Source organism: Apteryx mantelli, chromosome 2 (genome assembly GCF_036417845.1).
Source record: "Apteryx mantelli isolate bAptMan1 chromosome 2, bAptMan1.hap1, whole genome shotgun sequence".
Taxonomy (NCBI): Eukaryota; Metazoa; Chordata; class Aves; order Apterygiformes; family Apterygidae; genus Apteryx; species Apteryx mantelli.
This window is the reverse complement of record NC_089979.1, coordinates 55,892,521-55,919,032: the sequence shown is the minus strand read 5'-3', so window position 1 is coordinate 55,919,032 and position 26,512 is coordinate 55,892,521. Positions and strand designations below refer to the sequence as shown.

General features: G+C 38.5%; 1 protein-coding gene across 6 annotated transcripts in view; it reads right to left on the bottom strand.

Moving 5' to 3' along the window:
* PTPRM (protein tyrosine phosphatase receptor type M) overlaps positions 1 to 26,512 on the bottom strand; it is a 504,474-nt gene that overhangs the window by 100,958 nt on the left and 377,004 nt on the right. The window lies entirely within an intron of this gene.

Sequence of the window (26,512 nt, the reverse complement as noted above, 5' to 3'; positions counted from 1 at the left end):
GTGTTGTGAGCTACTGTATCAGAGACTAAACTTGATTAAATACTTTAATAAAAATGATAGGAGACAAGATTTCATTGCAACTGACAAATTAGTAACAATTTTCACTTCACATGTATAAAACTGTTTGGAGCCACTTCATTTAGACAACAAAAATAGTTAATTGGTTTACATCATACTATATACTACATGCTTGATCCCTAGACACATTGTACAGTCATGTGACATTTTAAACTGGCTTGCATTTATAAAGACTATTTTCTGTCACCTTTGTCTTGATTTCACTGGGGTTAGTCACAAGAATTCAGTTGCTACTCAGCTTGAGTGGTCTAAATGTCAGAGACAAGATCTTGATTCTGATGCTCTTACTATAACAGGGATTTACAAAGCTATAGGACTGCTCTGGACACACACACCTCTCTATTCCAGACCTGTCTCTTTCTGCCTAAACTAAAATCTCAGTCTGTCTCCCCCACATCTAATCATGCCTAGCTACCATCTCACAACATGTCCAAGACAGAGCTCTTGAGTTTTCCTTCAAGATCTGTGGGACAGCCATGATTTCTGACAGTGGTGGGTTCCACGACCATTTTACTTCTTTCCCTGGCCTGCAACTCTGTTTGCCTTAGACTAAGCCTTTCTCTAAGTCCTTGCCTACAGCCTTCATCTAAGTTTTCCAGATTCCCTCTGCATAACATCTCTAAGGTACAGCTTTTGCACAGAAATAAGTGTACCACAGACTTTCATCATCTCATATCTCAGTTAATTCAATACCCTTTTCTCTGTGAAAAATGTAATGAGCCAACTCATATTCATCCAGAAAGGTCTTTCATATATCTTCAAACAAAACTTAGAGGAGCTTATTATCTCATCTATGCTTCCTTCCATTTGCTCTTTTCCTGCAGCATCAAGCATAACCCACTTGTGCTCTCAATATCTTTCTCTTTGTTAATTCTCATTCAGTAAGAAAAAAATGATTCCCACCACTGATCAAACAATTTGATACCAGCTGCCATTAGATTTTCAGACAAGCACGTGTGCTTAGATTTTCAAACAAGTACATGTGTGCTTCCCCTTGTGCTGTCAGTAGTGGATGGGAAGAGCTTTCTGCAAATCTCCCTACAGATAGCTCATGATACTCCCTGAAACCACTGCCTACAGACACATTTGCCAAAGTACTGACGCTACTGCCTACTATGCTGAGCAGTATTGGCTCAAAGTCTCCTTGCACTCCCCATCTATCTACCCATTGCCTCTTATCTTACATTTAAATAATAAGCCATTTGTGAAGGAGTTATGGTTGTGTTCTCTGTCTACATAGTACTGAGCTCAGCTGCATCTTAGTCCATGATTAAAGCTCTAAAGGCCTTTGATATTAAACTCTTCTTATGAATAGAAGTAGTAGTAAGTGTGGGACATGGTATTAGGTCAGTGCACATAGATGTATTAAGGATCACATCTGGCCCTCAGTGAACTGCTGGATTGCAACTCCGGTCACGAGGGCATGTCCACATGATTGTAAGTGGTTGAATTACTCTGCCTTAACAACCTGCCACAGTAACTGCTCCCCGCTCGAGTCACCTGTGTTAGCTTGAGCCACCATGAATACACTTTATATTGCAACTGATACAGGGAAGAAGAGCCTTTATGGTCAGTTAATACCACTTACTGGATGGCAATTGCTTCTGACTGCGGGACTCTGTCCTGCACTAAACATTTAGCTGTTTTTAAAAAAACTCATCCATAAATGCTCATTATTAGTGATTTCCAAATTTACTATTGATAATATTACAGTACAGCTAAGAAAGAATGTAAAATTTTTGTTAAGATAATAAACAATAATATGTCACATCCTTCCTGTAGATGAAGTTTAACCAATGACTTTGTCATTCTTTTTATCTTTGGTGGACAGCAAAAATAATCTACATTAAACAAAGGTTTTGTTTCTGAGTTTAATTTAATTTTAATTTAAAGAAGTCAAGTGGAGGAGCTGGCTTACTTTCTAGACTTGATAACAAAACTGATGCTTCATTACTTCCTAGTGTATAAAGCCAGAAGGGACCATTAGATAATCTAGTCTGAGCTCCTGAATATCAGACAGTAAAATTCACCAAGTACCATAAGTAAAACAGAACATTTGTACCTTAAATCCTCCAATCTTGCCTGCTCCTTCATCCCTAATCATAATGATAGAAAAATATAATATTTAAAATAGAATCTGAGGTACATGTATTTTGAGATATATCTCCTAATGCAGGAACAATTTAATGGAAGTCCTTTAAAAGGACAGGTTTATCAAACTGATAACATGAAAATGATATATTTTTTCCTCCTCACACCCCTATCTCTGATAGACTAAGTCATGCATGGCTCCTCTTCTACTGATCCTCCTTAGCCCTCAGTTGTCAGCCACTGTGCAATTTCCAGCTAGTTGGCTGGGTTGTGAATCCAGAACCTGAACAGTGGCAATGACAGCAGTCACAGAGTGATCGCTGAAGCTTCATCCATAAGCCACACATAGTATTTCTTTTTATTTCACAGCTGTGCAGGCCATAGGAAAACGCTCCAAGATAATTCAGCAGCAGAGCAACACTTCAGGAACATGGAGAAGCAGCATTTCCTCATGAGACTTCCCTCTCTCTCCAGTTCCATGCTGGTACTGCAACATACCTGTTGCAATGATTGATCTCCTTCTACAGGCTAGAGTCAGCAGCTTCTCTTTTACCAGTTATCAGTCTATCTGGATACCTTATGCTCCTCATTATACTTCAGCATCCTGGTTTTAGAGTATAGTGATCTTCCTTTCTCCATCAGTGGACCTGCGAATACTATCGCTACACACAATTGCTGTCAAGCTCAGCACTTTCTCCAGGATTTTGTGTTTGAATAGCATACTGGCAAATAGATGATAACAACTCTTCCTCAAAAGCTTTTTCAAGAAAAGTTACTAGGAGAATTGCTCTGAGCATCATTATAGTGATACTGACCCATATCTGAAAATCCACAATATAGTGAAACATATGATTCCAGCCTTCCAGTGAGAATACAAAACAGGTATGTTCTGTAGGAGCATCTCAGGCATCTGCTGTTACAGGGAATGTCCCTTATTTTACAGTGCTATTTGTAGGAAAGCCAGAGTTCTTGCTTACTACACCAACAACATGAAGCGCAGATTTCATAACAGGCCAGGTAATTTTCTTAAAGAAATTGCACTAACATTTTCTCATTTCCTTTATTTCTCATTTTGATCCCATAATCGAACTATAGCAGATTTTTTTTTTATGACAGTAACAACTGTACAGTACTTCTCAATCTGAATCTAATTCTGAAAATAGGTCTTGTGGGAAAACTTCAAATCTGAAACAACTGTTACAGGAAGAGAAAAATACCAGCCAGACTTTTGTACTGTGAACAAAAACACCCAGTGGACCTAGCCAAGTAAACTTTAGCTGAATATAACATTTTTTACATCCCTAGTTTTCAGATATTGCTTAGTGCTAGAGTCTCTGCAACTCTTCCATTCCTTGGATCTCTCAAACCCCGAGAGGTTCTAAGCTATTCAAGATTTAAGAAACACATAAAACCATGGTGCTTCACATCACCATCACCACTCATGCTCTCAGATTTGAAGTAAATGTGGAAAAAAAAAGACTTAAATATCTGATCATCTTCACTCACAGCAAAGACTTCATATCTACTAACCGATGTTTCCTCCTTCTTAAAGCAAAAGAGCGTTACAAGCAAAGGGGAAAACAAAACAGATGGAAACTCCCATGATGATTATCTAGGATGCAATTCTTTACGTAAGGAAAGCAAAAATGACAAACTAACTATACAAACAGTGGTACTGTGAGGAAAGAGAAAATACTATACAAGTCTCAAAAAAGACCTTATATTCAGAACAGCAAGCTCAAGACAAGCGAGGAATTGTTGCTATTTTAAGGCACAAGAAATTGTGAAAAGTGATCTGGTACAATGGTAATAATACGGTAAAATGTAGAGCAGATGACTGTAAAGTCTCCCCACAAAACTTTTTGTGGGATTTAGGGTACTCTTTATTCTGTTCAGTTACCGATAGTACGAAAACCAGCCTAAGAAGATAATAAGCTAAGGTTGTATTTCTTCATTTCTTAAATTCATCACAGTCTGTCCCCATTTTAATAACCACCATGAAATGCAAATGCTGCATTTTCCCCTATACAGTCCCTTCCAGTTGAAAGGATCTCCCTGCAAAACTACAAACCTAATTTAATACCTTACTCAAAATCCTTCTTCTTTTGTGGTGTCTCTCCCAAGCCTGTTAATTTGACAACTGTTAAGATGCTGCTACATTGTCATCCTCTGTTTGGTTCATTCTCTGTCCATCTACCTTATCTGTTTTCTCTCTCCTATTTGCATTCAATAACAAGCTCTTTGTGACCTGGATTGCCTTTTCCCTCTGTGCTTGTGAAGCACCAGGCACAATGGGCCACTACCATAAATAAATAAATATAACAACAGTAAAAAGAAAAAAACCCCTAAAGGGTGACTGGGGCTGACAACTGGTACAAACTCAGGCTCTGAAAGAAATGTGCCTTCTATCTTAGTTTAGGGAAAGCGAGAAAAACACATTTATTTGAATCAAGCAAAAGCACTTCTACTTCCAAATTCAAAGGTATTCCCATTTTATCTCAGCACGCCTCATTTCCTCTTGAGCAAAGAAAGGAGAAGCAAGAAGTTGCTACTTTCCACATCTCCAGCAACACACCACTGTCACCAAGATACCAATAAGCAAGGTGTGATGGAATTTGTAACAGCATTGCTAAAAGAACTGTGCTGAATTTTTTCTTTTAATTTTTTCAACGACCTAATGAACTTACACTGTAACTAAAAATAAAATAGTTTCTTCTTAAATACAGATTGTTTCAAGTTTTTCTGCTCTATTTGTGGACAGGTTACATAATTGATTCTGATAAAGAAAGAAAATGGGGAATTTAATGCAAGATCCGTTTATAAATTAGTAACTGGCTAAAAAGATACAATACAAAGGACTAAATGGCCATTTTTCACAGCAGAGATTCATTACTAGTGAGTATCCTCCAAGAATGCATGTTGGATCTGTACTATTCACCATATACACAAATGATCTAGAAAAGAGGTGAACTGTGGGCTCACAATGTTTTCAGATAAGGCATAATTTTTAAATGGTAATAAAAATTTAAAATGAAGTTGAGAAGTTGCAAATTGATCTTATGAGGTAGAGTGACCAGATATTCACCGAAGATGAAATTCAGTGTTGACAGATGTGAAGTAAAGCATATGGGAAAAAATAATCCTAACTATACATACACAATGGTGGGTCTAAGTGAGACTGTAACAACACAACAAAGCAATCTGATAGTCATTGCTTCTCTGAAAACAACAGTTTAATGCTATGTGTAGTCAGTACAGCAAAAATTGTTAGAAATTATTAGATAACGAATAGAGAACAAAATAGAAAGCATCACCATGCAACTGTCCATGGTGCTCCCAAACTTTGAACACTGTCTGTAGTTCTGCCATGGGCCTATCCCAAGAAGGATTTCCTAGAACTTGAAAAGATATACAGAGAGGTGATGGGAAGATGAAAGGAACAGATCCTACCAGCAGAGAGAGCATATAGATAAGGACTCCTCAGTTTAGAAAAGAGATGGTTGAAGTGGGACTACAATTAAGGTATAAAAAATCATGAAAGGCATGGAGAAAGTGAGCAATGAAAAAATAATCAGTATTTCTCAACAATGTGAGAACCAGAGGGTATCTCTATACAGTAAGTTTTTTAAAAAATAAAAAAAATACTTTCACATGACACAAATAAATTATGGAACACATTGGCACAGGACACCACAGATATCAAACATAAAAATGGGTAAAAGAAAAATTGTTAGGGCTGAGTGGATATCCAGAGAACGCATTACCTATCATTGCTCTGTTCCTATATTATTTTAAGGGTCTGTCACTTGCCACTGTCACAGACATGATACTAGACCTAGACTATTAACCCCAAATTTAATGCAATTTTGATTAAGATTGAGATTTGCCAATCTCAAGGCAACTGCCTGAAGACATTATGCAAGAAACAGAATGTAAATACTTTATTTGCTTTCCTAAGACTTAGAATTAGCCACCTTTTTGCACTGTTTATCCGTTGTTTATGCTACTTATGATATACCAAGCAGGATTAATTAACCCCCAAATTAATTACTTCACTCATCTATTTTGGCTGTCTATGATATGCTGAAAAAACACACCTCATAATTACTTTTGGGAAAATACTCTAATCTCAAACTGCCTAAAGAACACCAGTGACTCAGGGATACTCAGTCTGAAGATGTCATTTAATAAAAGCTCTCCACAAGAAGCATATAAGAAAGACTGCTAATGCAACTAACTCAGTCGCTGTTTACTGTATTTTTATATTTTATTTGTTATGTTGTAATTATTTTTGTTTTAAAGACAAAATGATCCTTGTTAATAACTGAGATTGCTCTCCTTTCTTCATTAATGGTTTGTCTAAGGCAGAGATAAAAACACACTTTACAAAAATTATGAGAACTACACGTCTAAGCTGGAGTTCATATTTAGTCTACCACCTCTGTTTTTGAATATACATTGGTAACTTTGGGCATAATTCTACTCTGCATTAAGAAACTCAAAATTTGACTTTCTACTTTGAGAATAACCGTTCAGGTCAGGGCATACCCTGAATCTCTGTAAAACTCTTCATCTATATGTTCTTTATACTACTTTTAATTGTTAGAAGGTCCTCTTAGAAAAAAAAAAGTTTTAGACACCTGAATATCTAATCCAATTCAAGCAAAATGCTAAAGATTTTTAGGCATTATTCAATAACTTTCACGTTAAGTAATAAATATTTTTATTCTGCTTTATATTTCTTAGCAAAGATCCCTTTTCATCTCCCCTGAATGGATGGAGACAGAAATATGAAGCAATTGAAATCAAGTGAAGAAGCAAAATAGAAATAATATGATAGCAGTGATAGTGAAGTTCTGCTCATAGCAAACTTACGTTGTTCAATTTCACTTTCATACACTTTACATTTAAATGTAATGTGCTCAAAAATGTAATTTCACAGTGACATTAAACTGTGTACTGTCAATACTCTATCAGACAGGAAATAAAGTCAGGAGAAATGTTTTTAAAGGCACTACATTTTGCAGCAAGAACTAGTGAGTAGTTTCTAAAATGCTTTACAAGTTTTCCCCACTTCAGGAAATCATCATTTCTGAAGACAACCACAAGGAAAGTAATTGTCAAGAAAATTAAAAAAGAAAAAAGATAGGCAGGATCTTGCTGAATTGCATTGTTCCTTGCTTAGGATCTCTTAGCATGTAAGCCTTCATTAGATTATGAAAATATCCTTTTTCCTAAGAAGTCCAACATATATTTTGTATTGACATTACAAAAAAGCAAAGCTACATCATTATGGAAGACTGTGGCAGAGATTGTGAAGGTCTGACTATAGCTCTTGGTGCATAAGCTCTTTTACCTGACTTTACAAAGGGGTGGTTTATTACACTATTTTAGGTGCCTTCTCTTTTTCTTTATCAATTTCTTATGTCAAAGAAAGTGCAAATATTCATTTCATTGTTATCATGCTTTTGTTTTCTTTGATAAAAACAAAAGAATCAACTTAAAAAAATCAACTTTAAAATCAAAAGATGCCATAAGAACTCTGAATACAATATTCGTGATATCATAGTGTTTCATTTTTTTCCCATACGCCACAGTGACATAGAAAGATTTTAGCAACACCTAAATTAGTATTGTGAGGCCACGCAAGTGAGCAAGAGTGGGTGGAAGGGAACGGAGGAGGAAGATGAGTAAAAGGTGGGGATTCATTTAAATTAGAGAGTTATAAGAACTGAGTGAAAAATGAGCACAGACTTTTTAAATGAAGTTTGAGGTTAATGAAAATGGGTTTGATTTATACCAGCACAAACAAAGAATTTTGACTCTCTTTACTTGCCTTTTTACTGGTTGCATATCAGATCTTCAGTCATCTTCAGGGGCCCTGATGACAAAAGACAGAGAGAAGGCAGAGACACTGAATGCCTTCCTTGCTTCAGTATTTACTGCTAACACTGGCCCTCAGGAATCCCAGGCCCTGGAGACCAGGGAGAAAGTCTGGAGAAAGGAAGACTTTGCCTTTGTGAAGGAGGATTGGGTTAGAGATCATTTAAGCAAACTTGACACCCACAAATCCATGGGCCCTGATGGGATGCACCCACGAGTGCTGAGGGAGCTGGCGGATGTCATTGCTAAGCCACTCTCCATCATCTTTGAAAGGTCATGGAGGACAGGAGAGGTGCCTGAGGACTGGAAGAAAGCAAATATCACTCCAGTCTTCTAAAAAGGGCAAGAAGGAGGACCTGGGAAACTACAGGCCAGTCAGCCTCACCTCCATCCCTGGAAAGGTGATGGAGCAGCTCATCCTGGAGGCCATCTCCAAGCATGTGGAGGAAAAGAAGGTGATCAGGAGTAGTCAGCATGGCTTCACCAAGGGGAAATCATGCTTAACCAATCTGACAGCCTTCTCTGATGAAATAACTGGCTGGGTAGATGAGGGGAGAGCAGTGGATGTTGTCTACCTTGACTTCAGCAAGGCTTTTGACACTATCTCCCATAACATCCTCATAGGCAAGCTCAGGAAGTGCAGGGTAGATGAGTGGACAGTGAGGTGGATTGAAAACTGGCTGAAAGATGAAGCGAGGAGGGTTGTGATCAGTGGCGCAAAATCTAGTTGGAGGCCTGTAGCTAGCAGAGTCCCCCAGGGGTCAGTACTGCAGCCAATCTTGTTCCACTTCTTCATCAATGACCTGGATGAAGGGACAGAGTGCACCTTCAGCAAGTCTGCTGATGATACAAAGCTGTGAGGAGTGACTGATACACCAGCTGCCATTCAGAGGGACTTTGACAGGCTGGAGAGATTGGCAGAGAGGAACCTCATGAAGTTCAACAAAGGCAAGTGCAGGGTCCTGCACCTAGGGAGGAATAACCCCACGCACCAGGACAGGTTGGGGGTTGACCTGCTGGAAAGCAGCTCTGCAGAGAAGGACCTGGGAGTGCTGGTGGACACCAAGTTAAGCATGAGGCAGCAATGTGCCCTTGTGGCCAAGAAGGCCAATGGTGTCCTGGGGTGCATCAGGAAGAGTGTTGCCAGCAGGTGGAGGGAAGTGATCCTCCCTCTCTACTCAGCCCTGGTGAGGCCACATCTGGAGTACTGTGTCCAGTTCTGGGCTCCCCAGTACAAGAGGGATGTGGCCCTACTGGAGCAAGTGCAGCGAAGGGCTACAAAGATGATTAGGCGACTGGAGCATCTCTCTTATGAGGAAAGGCTGAGAGAGCTGGGCCTGTTTAGCCTGGAGAAGGCTGAGAGGAGATCTTATCAACGTGTACAAGTATCTGAAGGGAGGGTGTCAAGAGGATGGGACCAGACTCTTTTCAGTGGTGCCCAGCGATAGGACAAGAGGCAGTGGGCACAAACTGAAACACAGACGCTTCCATGTGAACATGAGGAAAAACTTCTTCACTGTGAGGGTGACAGAGCACTGGAACAGGTTGCCTAGAGAGGTTGTGGAGTCTCCTTCCTTGGAGATATTCAAAAGCCATCTGGACACAGTCCTGGGCAATGTGCTCTAGGTGCTCGAGCAGAGGGGAGGACTAGGTGATCTCCAGAGGTGCTTTCCAACCTCAACCATTCTGTGATTCTGTGATCTTTTTGCACTTTGTTGTTATTAGTAGATTGGTTCATTAGCATCACATGAGCTCAAAGTATAAAGAAAAAATTACTTGGCTACATCCAATTTTCAAAATATTATTGGGAGCTCACAGGTAAGAGCTGGCATGACTTAAGACATGATGAATCAGAAGAAAGAGAAAGAAAATATGGAGGGGAATGGGAAAAGAAAAGTAAAAGAGTGGAAAGATAAGGGACAGCTACAGTTACAGACATACAGCTAGATCATCTATACCTTCTCCTAAGGGTTCTTCCTCTGGCACTCAACTTCACTTGTTTCCTAACTTCTGCTTGCATAAAGTCCTACAACAGGCTATCTGTATTTCTGTAAGTGAGAGTTATAGAATTAAATCGAAGAACATCTGAGCTCATAGGAGGCCTCACACTTGGACAGGTTTTGTTTAACTGCTAATGTAGTACTGAGTGGGAACACTGGTGACTGACTGACTTTCAGAAAGAGTACCAACTGGAGCTATTTATCTGGTATATCAGCCTAGCATAACAACATTTATTTGAAATGGGCTGATTCTTGTCTTAGGTCGCAGAGAAAATTAATTTTATGGTCACTATTTAGTTCATGTTTGTCCACCTAAGAAGACCTCAATGCATTTTGGTATGATTGACAGGCTATTCAAGAAAGGCCGTGGGCTACAACAGTAAAAAGGAATTTGAGAAACTTTGGCAGAACTGTATGTTTGCAAAGCTCCTCACTGCGCTATTTCTGGCTCAAGTCAGTCACTGGTCTTGGTGCTCAGAGAAATCTGTCCATGTGCTTATAAATAAATAAGTAAGTAAGTAAGTAAGTAAATAAAACAACTCAAAATGGGAAAATTAAACAGTAATGAGATGTGAGTAATGATATTTTTCAAAACTGATCATTATCTAATTTTGACCATGACCTTAATTACTGTAAAAAATAAATCAGGCAGCAAAATCTACTATTTTACTCAACTGAACTGTCTAAGGAAGAAGAAATGAATATCTTCCCTTCACTCATGGTGCAGAACCCACTGAAGAGTGGGGCCCTGTCTTTCAAAGACCAGAGCGGAGCTCTTTTTTACAGAGGGATTGTTGCTGCTGCCATTGGCCTCTGATGTGTCAGATGTGGTTTCAGCTTTTGTTCGGGGAACAGAAGCTTTGGGCTTCATACCTTCCTCGAGGGGATCCAAAGTACCAGCCCTCAAGTCAAGGCAAAGGGACCAGACTATTTGGCAATGGGCTAACCTGAATGGAAGTTGTTTTACAGTAGAGAAAGGATGGGTGGGTGCCTGGGCCAGCAAATGAGCATATATGGAAAAAAAAATCTTTCAGTGCTAGAGCACTAGTGTGGAAAAGGGCTGAGCTCTAGTCCTTGCTTGAAGGCCTATTCCCACATTTCTGTTAAGTTATAAACTGGAGAAAATACACATTAACTGCAGACTGCGCAAAAATGGCACAAGAGGACACTCTCTTGATTGTCCCCTTTGGAGAAGACAGAGGCAAGTGTATCAAATGGAGAGAAAAATGCTCTGCTTTGCTAACTGCTGCTAACCCTGTGCTGTGCAAGGACAGATGAATGGTCTTATGCTGTGGAAAGCAGGGACCTGTAACAGCTGGAAGCAGCCAAGTCAGGAAAGGGGGGTGAGGAGTGAAATGAGTGGCATGTGCCAGAAAATACCACTATAGCCTTTTCCCTAGGAGCAGACCAGCAAGCAGGTCTCTCTCTCAGCTGACCGTCCTCCTCACTAAGTCAGTAAGTCATACTGCCTGGTCCAGTCAGTCTTGAATTACTCTCTGAAAAGCAGGGTTTAGTGAGTTCTCCCTATCAAGAAACATGCATAATCAGATGATTAGGACCTTCTGATAGGAAGGGAGACAAGCTTTTAAATATTACCTGACTGAGTGGAGAACTGAATCTGTATCTCTCTCTTGACAGACTAGTCCTGGTGGAGGAGAGACTGAGAGAGCTGTGTTTGTTTAGCCTGGAGAAGAGAAGGCTAAGAGGGGACCTTATTGCTGTTTTCAGCTACCTAATGGGAGGGTATAGAGAAGACAGAACTAGACTCAGCATGCACAGTGAAAGGACAAGATACAACCCACACAAGTTGCAACTGAGGAAATTCCCATCAGACAATAGGAAAAAATGTTCACCACCAGGGTAGTCAAGATTATTCTATGATTCTCATTAAATGCTTTAGTAATAAGACTTTGCAAACCACAGGGATTCCAAGGACTATAGTTCTGAACACAATCCCAAATTGTGCCCCTGTCTTTTCTTTGGAAGTCCTCCTTGTGAGATCCACAGTCTAACCAAGGGATAATACTAAGAAACTTATATACAGACAAATAATTGAAGATGATGTTAAATACAGATTCTCTCTGTTTTTTTACTTTATTTTTGTCACTTTTTATGCAACATGTACCAAGTCACCTTTCTAATTTGAGGAACAAAGCTTGTATAGATATTTTTATCAATAAGGCTTTTTCACTGGAAAACTACTTTTATTAAAATTGACCTGCATCATGACAATGTGACCATTTTCCATGAAAAAAATGAAATTATGTTTTGATTTTCTAATGTAGTATTAATAATATGTATGTTTTCATTTTAATAAAGGTAAATGTTCCATTTTCCATTGAGTTAGATTTGTATTAATTTCTGCTAGGTTAATTGTATATAAATGTAATATGATACTATATTATTTTACATGCTTTCTACTATGCTATTTTAACTTTATTGAAATGAAGTGTTTGGAGTTTCTGAACAGACTCTTTTCTGAAATGTATGTTCACAGGAAAATTCCACACCTGACCTTTCCTTTTGATTGAGAATATTTTTTTCCCCATGAAAAGAAATTTCATTTTCTTAGCTAACTCTATTAAAAACCAATATATGAAAATTTACAAAGAAACCTGGACTTTCTCTTTTGTTAGATATATGTCATTTTACTTATCTACAGTTAATAAGAATACCTAGATTCTTTTGTATGCAAATAAATACACATACGTAATTTCATTTTAAAAGATAACACATAAAAGAAACAACTGAGATGAATGAAAAATGTGTATGTCATATCAGGATTACAAAGAGATCTATTTCCTTCATAGCATTATGCACGATGAGTACTAAAGATTGTGCACATGGTACAAGAATACCATATTTATAACATCTCATTTAAAAAATACATTTTGCATCTGACATTTCAAGAATCTTCCTCTGTCTCAACAGCTTTGTTTTTTCTTCCTTTTCCCCACAGCATTATCATATAATCTGAATAAAGAAATAAACAGACAACACAGAGACCTACTCAGAAGGGGGTAGTTGTGTGATGTTTAGTGCCAGACAACATAAACATGAAAGCATTTCACAGAAATACATTCACGACAGATTTTGAAATTCTCTTCCTGAAGCTAATTATCATTTTAGAAAAGGCTGGCTAATGATGAGAGAGAACACCTTCGTATCCCGTAGCTGTCAGTTTTAAGTATAGCCTCACACACCTAGGGGTGGTATGCACTGCAGGTGTCCAGATTTCCTCTGCTTTCACAAACCTAGACAGGAGGTGGTGTTAAACTGATGCAAATTTGTTCTTGGATGATTTTCCCCACACCAAATTTTCACCATGTTTTCAGAGGTGTTCTCGGTGTGAGGAACTACTGAGCTCTATGATAGATACATCTGTTATGGACTTGTGGTGTTTCATCATCCTCTCTGCCCACTAGCCCACCTCCTGGAGATTTGCTATGATATTCCAGACTTCTTAAGCATTGTCAAACAGGTGTCCATCTTTAAAAGTAAATCTGCCACATAAGCAGTTCCTTCCAGAAACATAAACCTCTACACCCACAGTGCATCACTACCTGAGGCCCAGCTGGGTATGGGACAGGTGTTTTCTGTATAAAAGTAAAATATCTGGGAGCTTTCACTACAGGGTTAGAAATTTGGTCTTCCAATTCTCAGTGGAGGAAGCAGATTTCAGCTTCCTATGCAGGTTCACCAGTTGCTTCCAGGCTTGTAGAGATTCAGGTTAACAGAAAGTAATAGTAACTGTGACAGTTTTAAATATAGAGAATATTTTTCCCTCAAAGTATTAGATCTCTCCACAGATCTCTCTCTCACTGGACAGAAACTAAGGCATCTGGCTTTATCAGTATAATAACATAAAACACAGTCAAAAGAAATTGTTTAAGCTCTCCAAAACATTCCAAATGGAATTCCCTTTAGCATATTTGGTACTAAAATATAAGTAGTGGTGTAACGCAAAACCTAGAATGCAGGTTTTGATAGGCATAACCTATACGACTTATTCACTGCTTGCTGCTCACTAGTAATAGAGTCAAAAGTGGTTAAAGGCTTTTTGCTGATGAAAAATTCCCTTGTATCAGTACACATGTTCTGGTTAAATAGGCAAGTAACCTGTCCTAGATCCTGTGTAACTCCTGCAGTAGGAGATACTTCTGCCTTTCCTGTTCATCTCACCTTTTACATAAGACAATGTTCCTTGCTCGCTCTGACTCTCGAGCCACAGTCACTCCTATACTTATCTCCTCACTTGATTAGCTGATTTTCGCCTCTCTCCCAGCACAGGGAACAGCCTGCACAACATACTTGCTAGTGCTGGTAGTGAACATTCACAGACTCACATATGAATTTTTCTACACTATCTCCACTCCATCTCCATCATGTGCCTTTCATGAAATTATTTCCTCAAACCCGTTTTCTGTGCTCAAGACTTCTTTGTAAACTCAATCTCAGCAACTCAAAATACACAACTGCATATGTTTTTAACCAGCCTTTTATAGAAGTCTGTCTTCCCTCTCTTTCCCCAAAAGAGATCTGTCTCACCAAAAGTCACTGACTAAAAACCCAGAATGGGCAATACTCAGTCATGTAAGAAAGAAACATCAGGACTCATGTTTTGCTAAGGGATTGCTGAAATTGGGCCATGCTATTACGGTGGTAAGAATGGGATGCGCTTAAGATCCAGCCTGAGTGAAGTGTTCTTAGCATTGCACTAGTCTAACAGAGCTCTGCGCTCAACAGGGGGAAGGAAGGATGCTAAGTGGTGGCTCTTAAGCTGCTCACATCTTGTAAACTATTCGCGTACAGCCAAGGCATGGCGACACCACGCAATCAGCAGTGGAACTGTGGTGCCAGCCGGACTGCTTGGTAATCTGAAGCCATGACTGCAGGAGTAAATGGTCCAGGTGAGACCTCCTGAGGCTGACACCACTCAGTCACCCTAAGACACAGCTGCATCCTCAGTCCAATCCCATCCCACACAGAGTAACGGGGCTGCTGCCAGAAACTGTCATCCTCCCCCTTTCTGAACAGCGAAGGACATTGTCCTGCCCCTACTCCTCTCTTAGCAGGCATGTGTACCTTATGTCCTATGTTCAGTGGCTCATGATGAAGATGTTAATAGGAGGCTTGCATGGCAAAGGCAGATTGACTAATCCACTTCAGGGGCTCTTTACACAACTGCGGGAAGGGTAGCTGATATCATAGTGGCTTCAGGTGCCACTATTTCAAATACATATATTTAAAATCCCTCTGTTTCTAATTCTGGCAAACTTGAACACATATTAGGCTTTCTAAAAGAGGTAAAAAAGGTGTCAAGGAAAACTCATCCAAATCTTTCTGCTGTAGTTTTGTCAGAAAAATCAGTGGTATGTCCGCGATAAGAGTAACATTTGAAAAGAATGTTAATTAATGATTGCATAGGGACAAGGGACTTTTACTCAAAGCTTTGCCACCCACAAGCAGTATGATAATCCAAAGACTGAGGAATCAAAACCTTTGTATGGAACCACACTGCATGGATCTACCCTTCTGTCACAGAAACACACACAGAAACGAACACCTTGTACTTTTCCTCAATTCAAATTCCAAATTCTGTGAAAATACTTTTTTTAAAGACAGTCAGTACCTTTTATCCTCGGGAAAGGAAAAATCTGAAGCTTCTGAATAGCCCTTACATGGTTAAATTCCTTATGAGCAACCAGAGTAAAAGTATAAATAATGTTGTAGTCCTTTCCCTGCTAAAGACATCCATTGCAAACACACTACCTGTATTGTCATGGGTTGCTAGGAACTGTGATGTTTTTCAGATAGGAATAACCCCAAACAACTAAAATGCTACTGCACCACACAAAGTATCAGTCAGTTGAAATTTGCAATTATAACAATAATAGCTGGTGTTCTCATAATACACAACCAAGTACTTCAGATATATTAAAATATTATAGTTTACATGAGTGACATTATACAGGTCTTTATAGAGTTACACAGACCTGTTTGTAACTCTGTAGTGATGCGGGGAAGCTGCAATGAAGCCAGAAAGAGAACTCAGGAAACAGGCTTTCTTGCTGAAAATACTATAAGCTATTCTTTTGCACTCCTCTAACAGCAAGCAGGGATGAAATTTCTAAGATAAAATGTGGTGGGGCTAAATTTAATTCTCCAACTCATAATTTACAGAGAAAGGATGTGAACTGTGACAGATGCAAGGAAAATTGCTCTTCCTTTATTAAAAAAATAACAACAGAATTTGATGAGGAAGAAATCAGAATTGCTGCAGCAAAACTTATCAGAATAATGTAAAAATGAATTTGCATTCCTGAAGAATTTAATAGTTAATAATACCCTTTCTGAGTTTATTGAATCATATAGCTAGCACAGAATTCTCTGTTAAAGCTCTACATGATTTGGAAGATGGTACCCTGAGAGAGAGTCTTCCCCCCGTAACATAGTGCAGTTTAGATCAGCAAACAGGTGTGAGTAGTAGTCCCATTAACAGAAATCAGAGGGAGAGGTTAGTGGGATATTAACTTGCCAGACATTGTTACCACGCAGTAACCTATGGAAATATGTAGATATCTTATCGACCCAAAGAAATCAACGCAATCTGTTTTCATGGATTTAAAAAAAAGTCCAGTGAGTAGGAATGCTTCCCTAATAGCACAGTATTTGCTGTGGAAGGGATTTGATGTTATTTTTGCATGTTTTGGCAGACGTGTTTGTATATTTACTACTGAATTAGGATGAGTAATCTATAATACATGCATTATGGATATTAAATTATAGAAAAGCACCTGAAAATATCAATGGGGTTGCAACTGTTTTCTAAAGCTAAACAAATAAATATGAATGCATAACTTCAAATATATCACCTTTATAAACTAGAAGAACGTGGCAATTTCTTTTTAATGTCCTATTTCATTCAAAGGATATCAGTTTTAAAGTCACATGTCAAGAAAATGTTTTGATGAGATTGGCATATCCCAGCCTATCTAGACATCTTGTTAAAAAGCTGCATCTTTCAAGTGCAATTAGAAGAAGAGAAAGATTCCTTGCAGTTGACTTCAGTGAAGAGTTAGCTGAATGAGGACTTCAAGATGGGGAATTCCCCCTCCATCCTGAGAGGAAGAAGCACTGCTTCTTTTAAGAAGCTAACAGACTTCCCTCTGCTAACTTTTACTTGTGCAAGATAAAATGTAAAACCAGGATTTAACCATATATTGGAAGCTATTAGGCAATGGAATCCTCTTAATGAAAAGATTCTGTAAGTGCTGCACCATGGGTAGAGGTATATATTAAAGAGCTATATATTAAACCTCAAGTCACTGCACGGAGTGATACCAGCCTTCATCTGGTGGTGATTTCTAACAGTCACTAGTAACATTTAGGATTACAAACATTGGATAAAAACAAGGATTGTGCTGGTTTCTTCAACAACAAGAAAATAAATAATTTTAAACCACAGGAATGGACATCTGTACAATTCATTGAAGACACGTGTTCTCTATTTACATAGTGTCTTCCTTTAAAACACGGTAACAGTAGCGTAGCTATATGTGGGTATTGCTTTTGTAAAACTGTTTGAGACAAATAGGTGAGTTACGGGTGAACAGACTCTTTCGTCTTCTTTAGATGAGAAGCTATGGTATTTCCTTTACTACAACAGCTGCTTTCAGAAATTAGGTGAAGTTCCACAATCACTGTGTAGTTTTCCTATTCTAATGGATTTGCACATAATATTGAAAAGAATAGTTTACCAGAAGCAGACAGAAATGTTTGCATAATTTTGAATATTTTTTACATAATGAAATAGTATATGTTCCTATCAAATTCAAGATAGTAATGTATTAATATTGTGGCCTTCATCTGATAAGAACCTCTTAACTCCCTCATTCAGTCACAGCCCCTCAGCTTGTCCCTGTCACTTCTTTGCTTTCTTTTTTTTCTGCGATGATCTATGAAGCACACGTTCCTACAATTTAAGATCTCAATGCTATTTTTCTGTTTTATTAATACTGCATCATTAACTTGAGGAGTTTTAAATATTTCACAGAGTTTTAGTAATTAAAACTTACATCACTGCCTGTGAGATAAGTATGGTAAGGGGACAGGCAGAAACCACTTCACTCATCAGTAAAATGGATCTGGGAAGGAAGTTAGCAGTAGTTTGACAGCAGTGTTACTCCTTACACAAGTTGAAACAGAAAATGGAGAAGACTATTGCATTCATCCAACAGCAGAAAGGATGTCAGTAGAATGACTATTATTACTTAAATGGAGAGGTGGTCCAGATAATGGAAGCTCTGTATTTTCAAACAAGTTTGTTCATCAGCAGCGCAACTAACGAAGTCAAGCTTTCCATGGATTGGTGTCTTGTGTTTCCTCACTACTTTCACATTATTCCCAGTGCTCCTTCGGGTCCCCAAACCTGCTCCCCAACGTTTCCCAGCTACCTCTCCTGTCTGTGGGACTAAATAAGCAGCATCAGTAGCTAAATAGTAACGAGGCTAAAAATGTGATGAAATTTAACAGTCTCCAAATACCTGTAACTTCCCTTTTTAATATGATCCAAAAAATGAGCAGAATCCCCTTAGCACTGCACTGGGACAATGATTCAAAATAAACTTGTGGGTCCCCATTTAGCATGGAATTTAAAGACAAGTTTAAATATAACTTAAGCTCTATAGAGGATTACATCTAAAAGTGCTGAACTTCAAGCAACCACGAAGTGACTAGGTTTATGGCAATTATGGACTTCTGACGCTGACAGGCTGGGAGCTAATCATGTCTTGCTGCAGTTAGTATTTTATCCCATCAGTCCAATGTCCCTGTCTTCACTCACCTTGCCCACTTTTTATGTAGGTCTAACATTTTGGATTTCAGGTTCATTTGTGGCGAAACCTTCATTGATCTGGTGTTTGAACAGCACAATGTGGAATAGCTTGATTGAGGTCCTTAGATATTTCTTTACTAGAAATATTAAATAAAGGTAGGGAAATATTTCACAGTAGAATAAAAGGTAAGCTCAGTACCCTCTAGAGGAGCCCATCTCTCTCCAATGAAGCCAGGGATACTAAGATATTAAATGATGTGTATTTACTTAACACTTAAATTAAATGGAAAGAATCTGATCCTAGTGACTTTGGTGGGACATAATCCTGCACACAAAATTAAACATGTTTTAAGTTTGCCGAATTAAGGGCAGACGAATGCATTGGCTCTGAATTGCTGAAGGTGGTCACGGGCTTTAAACAAAGAGATAGGCAGACAAATACTAGCTACATTTTTATTTCAGCACTGGTCACTTTCTAACTGCCAAGTAAATCCATGACTGGCTTAGGAGCATCCTATACTGGTGCTTCCCTGTCACTAAACTAGGATGTAAGGAACAGGCAGAGTAACTTCTGGTAATTGTATCTAAGAACTAGTTTGCATGCATAAGCACATCTGAGTTACTTTGATCTGCTTCTTGGCAAAAATGTGTACTGCCCCACCACACAGGTTGAGTCAATAAGAAGCAGGAGGTAAAAATAAAAAAGGAACTCTGCTTGCTTTCTTCTTCACTGTGTGCCATCACCACACTGTCTTTCTACTGGTTTTAGAAAGAAAAAAAAAAGGTGTAATGGTTAATCTATTGTTTATTCAAAACCACCAACAGAAGTTAATAGACAGTTATAAACTAATTGAGTGCGTCTGTAGTGCTATCTCCTCATTCATCTCGCTTATTCAATTTAGCTCTGTTAGTGTTCCATATGGTACAGTGCCCCTGCTGCCTGGAACAGTCATTCATTGCAAAAAACCCCCCTCTAACAACAGGAAGCTAATAGTTTAACTATTCCTCTAAATTTGTTTGACAAAACTGACATTTAGTACGCCATGTCACGTTGTCAGTAATCTGCAATTTACCCTTAGGCTGGCAGTGGATGCTCATTTTATTTACCTCTCATAGTTAAAAGCGTAATTAATATTCCACTCTGAAACAAAGATTAGAGATTTGACAAACATTGCAATTTAAATTCTCCATTATAGCAAACATTAAAATCAAACATTTTCCACACGCCCCATTGCATAAAGGACACGTGTAGCTGTAATTTAACTTTTTAGTTTTTAATACCACAAACTAATTTCTGCTGTCAGTTTAATGAGCCGGAAAACACAAATCTTGTTGCTCTCTGTGTGCACAGGCTGGGACAGTTAAGACTGTAGAGAGCTTGCATCAGTTTGCTTCACAATGTTTCAGGCAAAATCCCCGCATTACTGTGAGATACTAGCATCTAAAAAAAGAAAACTCTTAAAGACATTTTTTAACAGTAGGCTTCAATACACACAAATGCTTCAAGAACAAAAATACTGTAACACCACAGCAGTTTTCTGAATTGCTGTAGCAATTGCTGAAAAACTCCAGAAATCTGGGTCTGGGCTGAAACTTGTCCACAGGACCAAGCACAGTGAAATCCTCCCAAGATTGCATAGGGAGGGCATGTCCCACTTCTCAGTCCTCTTTTGCCTTGCTCTACACTGAGTGCAGGCTAGGCAATCATTTAAATCATGTAATCACTGGTTTAAGGCAGAAACGGTTTGCAGAGATTCCTGTCCTGGGTCAGCCTGAAGGCAGGGGCTCGGCTGGGCTGTGCCTTGCCATCACCCCTTCCCCACTGCCTTCTCCCTGCTGCGAGGCCAGGCTGGCACACTCCTCCTCCTCCTCATGCCCCTCCAACCTTCGTTTCAGGCCCACGCACTTTACACGCACAGCAAATTCAGAAACAACCGCAGTTTTCTACTCACAGCGGTTACGCTCAGTGTAAAACTTCCAGAGCTGGCTGCTTGGTGGTGTTTGCACTGCAGCTGATTTATTGTGCCAGATCCTGTGACAATAGGGCATATTATCAAACCAGCAAAGTAGGGGGAGCTCTCAGAGAAATAAATGACTGCAGCTTCAACTCATGCTAATTTCCATTGGAATTCCAGCTCCATAAATTCTGTGTGACTGATTTAAGTTATTACCATGGAGAACACCTTTAGGCAACCACACTGCCTCATTAAACATGGAAGCCTAGAATTATCTCCACTGTAAAAAATGTGTGTGTGAATGTGTGTGTTTCGGAGACATACAACAGGATTTTTTTTTTAAGCGATTTTCTTCACAGCAGCACTTAGAATGCCAAAAAAAAGAGAGCGTAAACTCAACAAAGAGGCTGCTGTTACTCTCTTCTCAATCCATCCTATGTAGTAACCCACTGACTCCTGACTCCTTCACAAGACTTCATTAGTCATTGCCAACTTCAATCTGCTTCAGTTATTTTACATTCAGCTCCCAAAGGAAAAGCACTCTCCCCACTGATCGCAGGCTAAACTAAAGATAAGCCGGCTCATTTTATAACACATCAAGCTAACATGTCTTGAATCACACTAGCATCACAAACCAGGAAGAGAATACGTGAATATTATTAACCCTGCCACAATGCTAAGTAAGAGAGAGATGTACATTTCTAAAACCGGGTCTCCAAAACAGACTGGAATTCAAATTTTAGATGAAAGGAGGTTACTATAAGCAAAATTATTTCTGTCCTAAATTTCAGAGGATATTTTCTCTTTCATAATGTGTGTTTGCATATAAAAACTGTCTTAATAGTAGTATTACACTTCAGAAGAGGGCTGTTCAGCTGATGTACAATTTGAGATTCTGTGAACAAATTATTGGAATGTCCCTGTTGAGAGCAAATATTTGAAAAGGTTATAGCATTTGAATGGAAAGTTATTTAGATTTTTATTTTACTCAAAATGAGAAGTAGTTTATGAAAATGTATAAATCAGGAGATAATCAGCAGAGTCCCAAAGGTCAGAATCACAGCTGTTGAAAAAGGGAACCTCATTATTCATAATGTAACAATTGCCATATTGCATTAGACCTGAGCCCAACTAGTCTAATATACTGTTTCTGCAAATGGCCAGTGCCAGATGTTTTGTGGAAAATATAAGAGATAACATCAAAGGCAGATGTGAAAAAAACTGTTCCTGAATGCCTAATGGGAAAAGATTGACTGAAATTTTGAAAATACGAAGTTTTATACCCCTTCCAAAATGCTTTTAAGAAGCATTTCAACCCAGCATTTTAACTATTTTAATACTGCATGTTCTTCAAATCCACCGAGATGTCCAGTTTGCCTTTGAATTTTACTATAATCTTAGCCCAAGCAGCACTCAGTGACAAGGAGTTTCATAGTCTAATTATGCATTATGATAAAGTATTCTCTTCTATTTTATATCTAAATTAATTTCAAAATCTGTTCCTTTAGTGCTTGTATTAGCTGACTTACGGAGAATAAGAATTCCTGGTACTATCCACCATTTGTTAATTTATTTACTTTTACTGTGTCTTTTTTTATCTTTTTCCTTAAGTGACCAATGCGCAATCTTTGAATTTCTGCTTTTTCTCTCTGTAATTATTTTCAGTGCCTGACTCTGCAACTTCTCTCCCTCTTCAAAACTCTTTCTTGGATGACGCCTAGCCAAATTAAGAGCAATTCTAGAGTTGTACAACTCTACTGCACAGTTGCCCCTTGTAGCTTGAATTCTTTCACTACTTTATTCTAGCTCAAATTCTTTCACTTCCTTATGAGATTGATTGAAGTACAGACTCTTAAAAAGTTGGCTGAAAGCCTTCTGTGTTTCTGAAATGGTCTAACAACAACAAGGGCTGGATTTTGTAATAGCAAATTAAGAGATGAACTTGCACTGCAGGCACTGCATTTCTTGCCAAATCTTAGGCAGCAATGCTTGACTCAACTCTGTTAGATTTTCGTCTTCCAAGTAACTGGAGTGCCAAGATGGCTTTCAAGGAAAATTGAAGGGGCACAAACCATGTTGGTAGCCCTCACATGCAATTAGTGTGCTCAATTGGCTCAGCATTACCCTCAGAAGAGGAGGGAGGGACTTCCTCCCTTGGGAGCTCTAGAATGACACAAAATCCATTAAATCCTCAGGACACCAAATTGTGAACACCTTCCTTATAAAGGAGAAAATGGGAAAGTCAGACCTTCATTTGAAAAAGCTAACAAACATGCAGGCAACGCTCACAGGTTTCTTACTTGTGTCAAAATTGTAGTCCAGTGTTTGCTTTCCCTAATAGTCAGGGGCTTGTAAAGATCTGTTGTATATCTGTGGCAGGCATGGAGATCACAAGGTTTTCTGTAAACTAGTCAGAGCTGCTTTGTCTGTTTGCCATGTGAAGTCTGCCCCAAAGCTCAGTCTAGCAGACGTCAAATATGAAGACTATAGATGTTCTCATTTGGCTCTTTGTGAATTCTGTGCTGAGATTTGCCCCATGTATCGCAAAAATCACCTACAATTATTTTGCCTGGGCTTTGCATGGCCTTCCCTATCTTTAAACTTCCTCCCTCTGATAATGCTAGAACAGGCTAGATAAAAACAATACAGCATGTTTTATTTAGTCAAGAGTTATATATAGCTTCATGAGAGAAAGAGGAGAAAAAATATATTGGATGCATTTACCAGTTGCTTTTTTCCCCCGCCCTACTGTTAAAGAGGGAAATTAAATATGCTACAACTGCTGTGGCAAAGGAAGAGCAATAATTAAATCCCTGGCATTTTCATGCTCTTCCAAGTAAGTGACACGCTCTAATCAAGAGACCTTTAACTTCGATGAGAATGGTCTTTAGAAGAGACAGAGACAAAGGAAACTCTGAATAAAACATCTTGTTTGAAGGTTCTGCTTGAAATGCTCCTATCTTTGAATGATGTCGAAGGCTTGTTTCGACATTTGTGCTCTAAATGCTGACATCAAATTTATGAAGAACAGTGTGGTGGGTTCTACATAATACAAAGTCCTTCTTTTGCCTAATTCAAACAACAGTGACAGCAAAATACTGCATTATTTCCTGAGCCATCCAAGAAGTTCTTGACTCTAACTATGCCACTCTTTTGAGGTTTAATCAACAGAAATCACAGGGGTTCAAAAAATAATAAAATTCTTACTGATAGTATCTTTTTAGTCTAGTCTGTGGGAATCTACCATCAAAACATTCAGCATGCTTTCTAACTGTGAGCCATTGCAAATGCTTTGCTAAAACTGACAAAATTAACTTAGATTTCAAATCTTTTGCAATAAAGCTTCTTCTCAAAGAAATGCAATTTTCTCAACAAGGAAAATGTCACCTAATATAAATTCCACTTAGGAAATTGAAATTCATTATATACCTAAAATGAGACTATATCATATTATACAAAATATGCCAACATTATGTCCACAGATGACTGGGTAGGCAATTAAATATGAAAGCTAACTGAATAAACAGAAGAATTCATTTTTGGCAGTTTAGATCACAGCTAAAGATGTCTTTTTTGATGTGTCAAATTATTTTCCAATGTATGTATAATATGTGCCAGTGTGCGTGCATCTTTTTGCATCCCCAGGCTAGTGGTACAGGGCAATATAATATAATATGACTTTTTATATTTCTGTTGTATATCCTCTTAACCAACCTTTTCTGACTATAAACTCACATTATATGCAAATAGGATATGCCACAGTTAACTGACTTTACTATTATATATTTAATTTGATGATGCTCAGGGCTTCTTCTTAAAATCTTTCACAGTGAACTAATTCATTCCATAAACTTAAATGTGCTCTAGGACGTTACTGTATTGTAAATTGTTTTTTCCTTCTCAAAAGTCTATTAAAAGTAAACTTGTGAATCTGCTCTGCCATTAACATTTGGGGAGAAAGAATGAAAATTTTACATTGGTAACTATAATAATGTGAGTGGGTGCTATGCATGTAAATGTTCAGCACCTCTCAAGAGTGTGTACCTTAAATCCCTGATGAGAAAATTTGCTTTTGTAATCGCCACATTTTATTAAACTGTCCTCACAATATTGCACTATGCATTGGGCCCACTTATCAATCCATTTAAAATTTTTAGAAACTGAAAAAACCCTTTGTGTGCTCTCTCATATTCCTGCCCAGAAAAGATGACTTACCAGTCTAAAGTGTTGGTGTGAAATGCCCAGAAAACTCTCAAGGGAGTGTTTATACTCCAGAAAGATTAATTTGGATATTTACCACTGCAATAGGTAAGTCACAAGTATTTATTTATTTTTCAAAAATTTTGGAACCCCTATGGTTTTTGTTGGTTTTATCTCAAAAGAATGGCAGAAATAGAGCACTGATATTATTTCAACAAATTCAAAGCTGATTTGTGTGTAAGTTCAGATCTAAAAAAAATTTCTCTTTTTTGCTGTGGATGTGCAATTGTACTGTACATCCATCAACTGTTTTGTCCCAAGAAGAGCATGGATTGAAGCTGTGTTGATTTTGGTGTACCTTTGAAATAAAAGGTGCAATATAATTATACCATATTACTGTATGAACTATGACACAATATAATAGAAAATAAACTTGGGTGTAGATTTGCTGTAGAGGGAGAAATAGATGACATATTTCACCAGAGGTCTCTTCCAGTGGCAATGAATTCTTTATCTTTAGGTGTTTTGAAAGTTCCTGTTCTTCTGTAGTTTTCTAAGGTGCCTGGCAGCTAGTTGAAAGCCATAAAATTTGCAAAGCAGCTCTTGCCAGTAAAGTACTATTAATGTATGCTGTGTTCAGGTTGTGTATATGCTGTGTGAATGTTTGTATGTCTGTGATGGATGAATCATTAGGTAGATAAAGCTAATTGACCAGTACAAAACTGTTGCATCGACAAATTTAATTTTGCTTGTTTCAGACAGTACCAAAATATATTTCCGTGACGAATGACTGCTCCTCTGATGGTTTGGTATATAGGACTCCTAGCACATTTTAGTCTATAATGGACTCTATATATCAGTTCTTTGAATGCTACAACACCCTCTCAGAGTTTGTGAACACTCATTGATTTTGCTCTTTTGGCTAGAATGCTGACGTCACTGACAAGCAAAGTAAATAAACTGAAATCATTTAACAGAGCAATATTTTCGTCAATAATAGCAAGAAAACACTCCATAAAAGTGTCAGTAAAGTTATCACAGAATCACAGAATGGTTGAGGTTGGAAGGGACCTCTGGAGACCATCTAGTTCAACTCCCTGCTCAAGCAAGGTCACCTAGAGCACGTTGCACAGGACCGTGCACAGGTTTTTGAATATCTCCAAGGAAGGAGACTCCACAACCTCTCTGGGCAACCTCTTCCAGTGCTCTGTCACCCTCACAGTGAAAAAGTTTTTCCTCATGTTCACATGGAAGCGTCTGTGTTTCAGTTTGTGCCCGTTGCCTCGCGTCCTGTCACTGGGCACCACTGAAAAGAGTCTGGTCCCATCCTCTCGACACCCTCCCTTCAGATACTTGTACACATTGATAAGATCTCCTCTCAGCCTTCTCTTCTCCAGGCTAAACAGGCCCAGCTCTCTCAGCCTTTCCTCATAAGAGAGATGCTCCAGTCCCCTAATCATCTTTGTAGC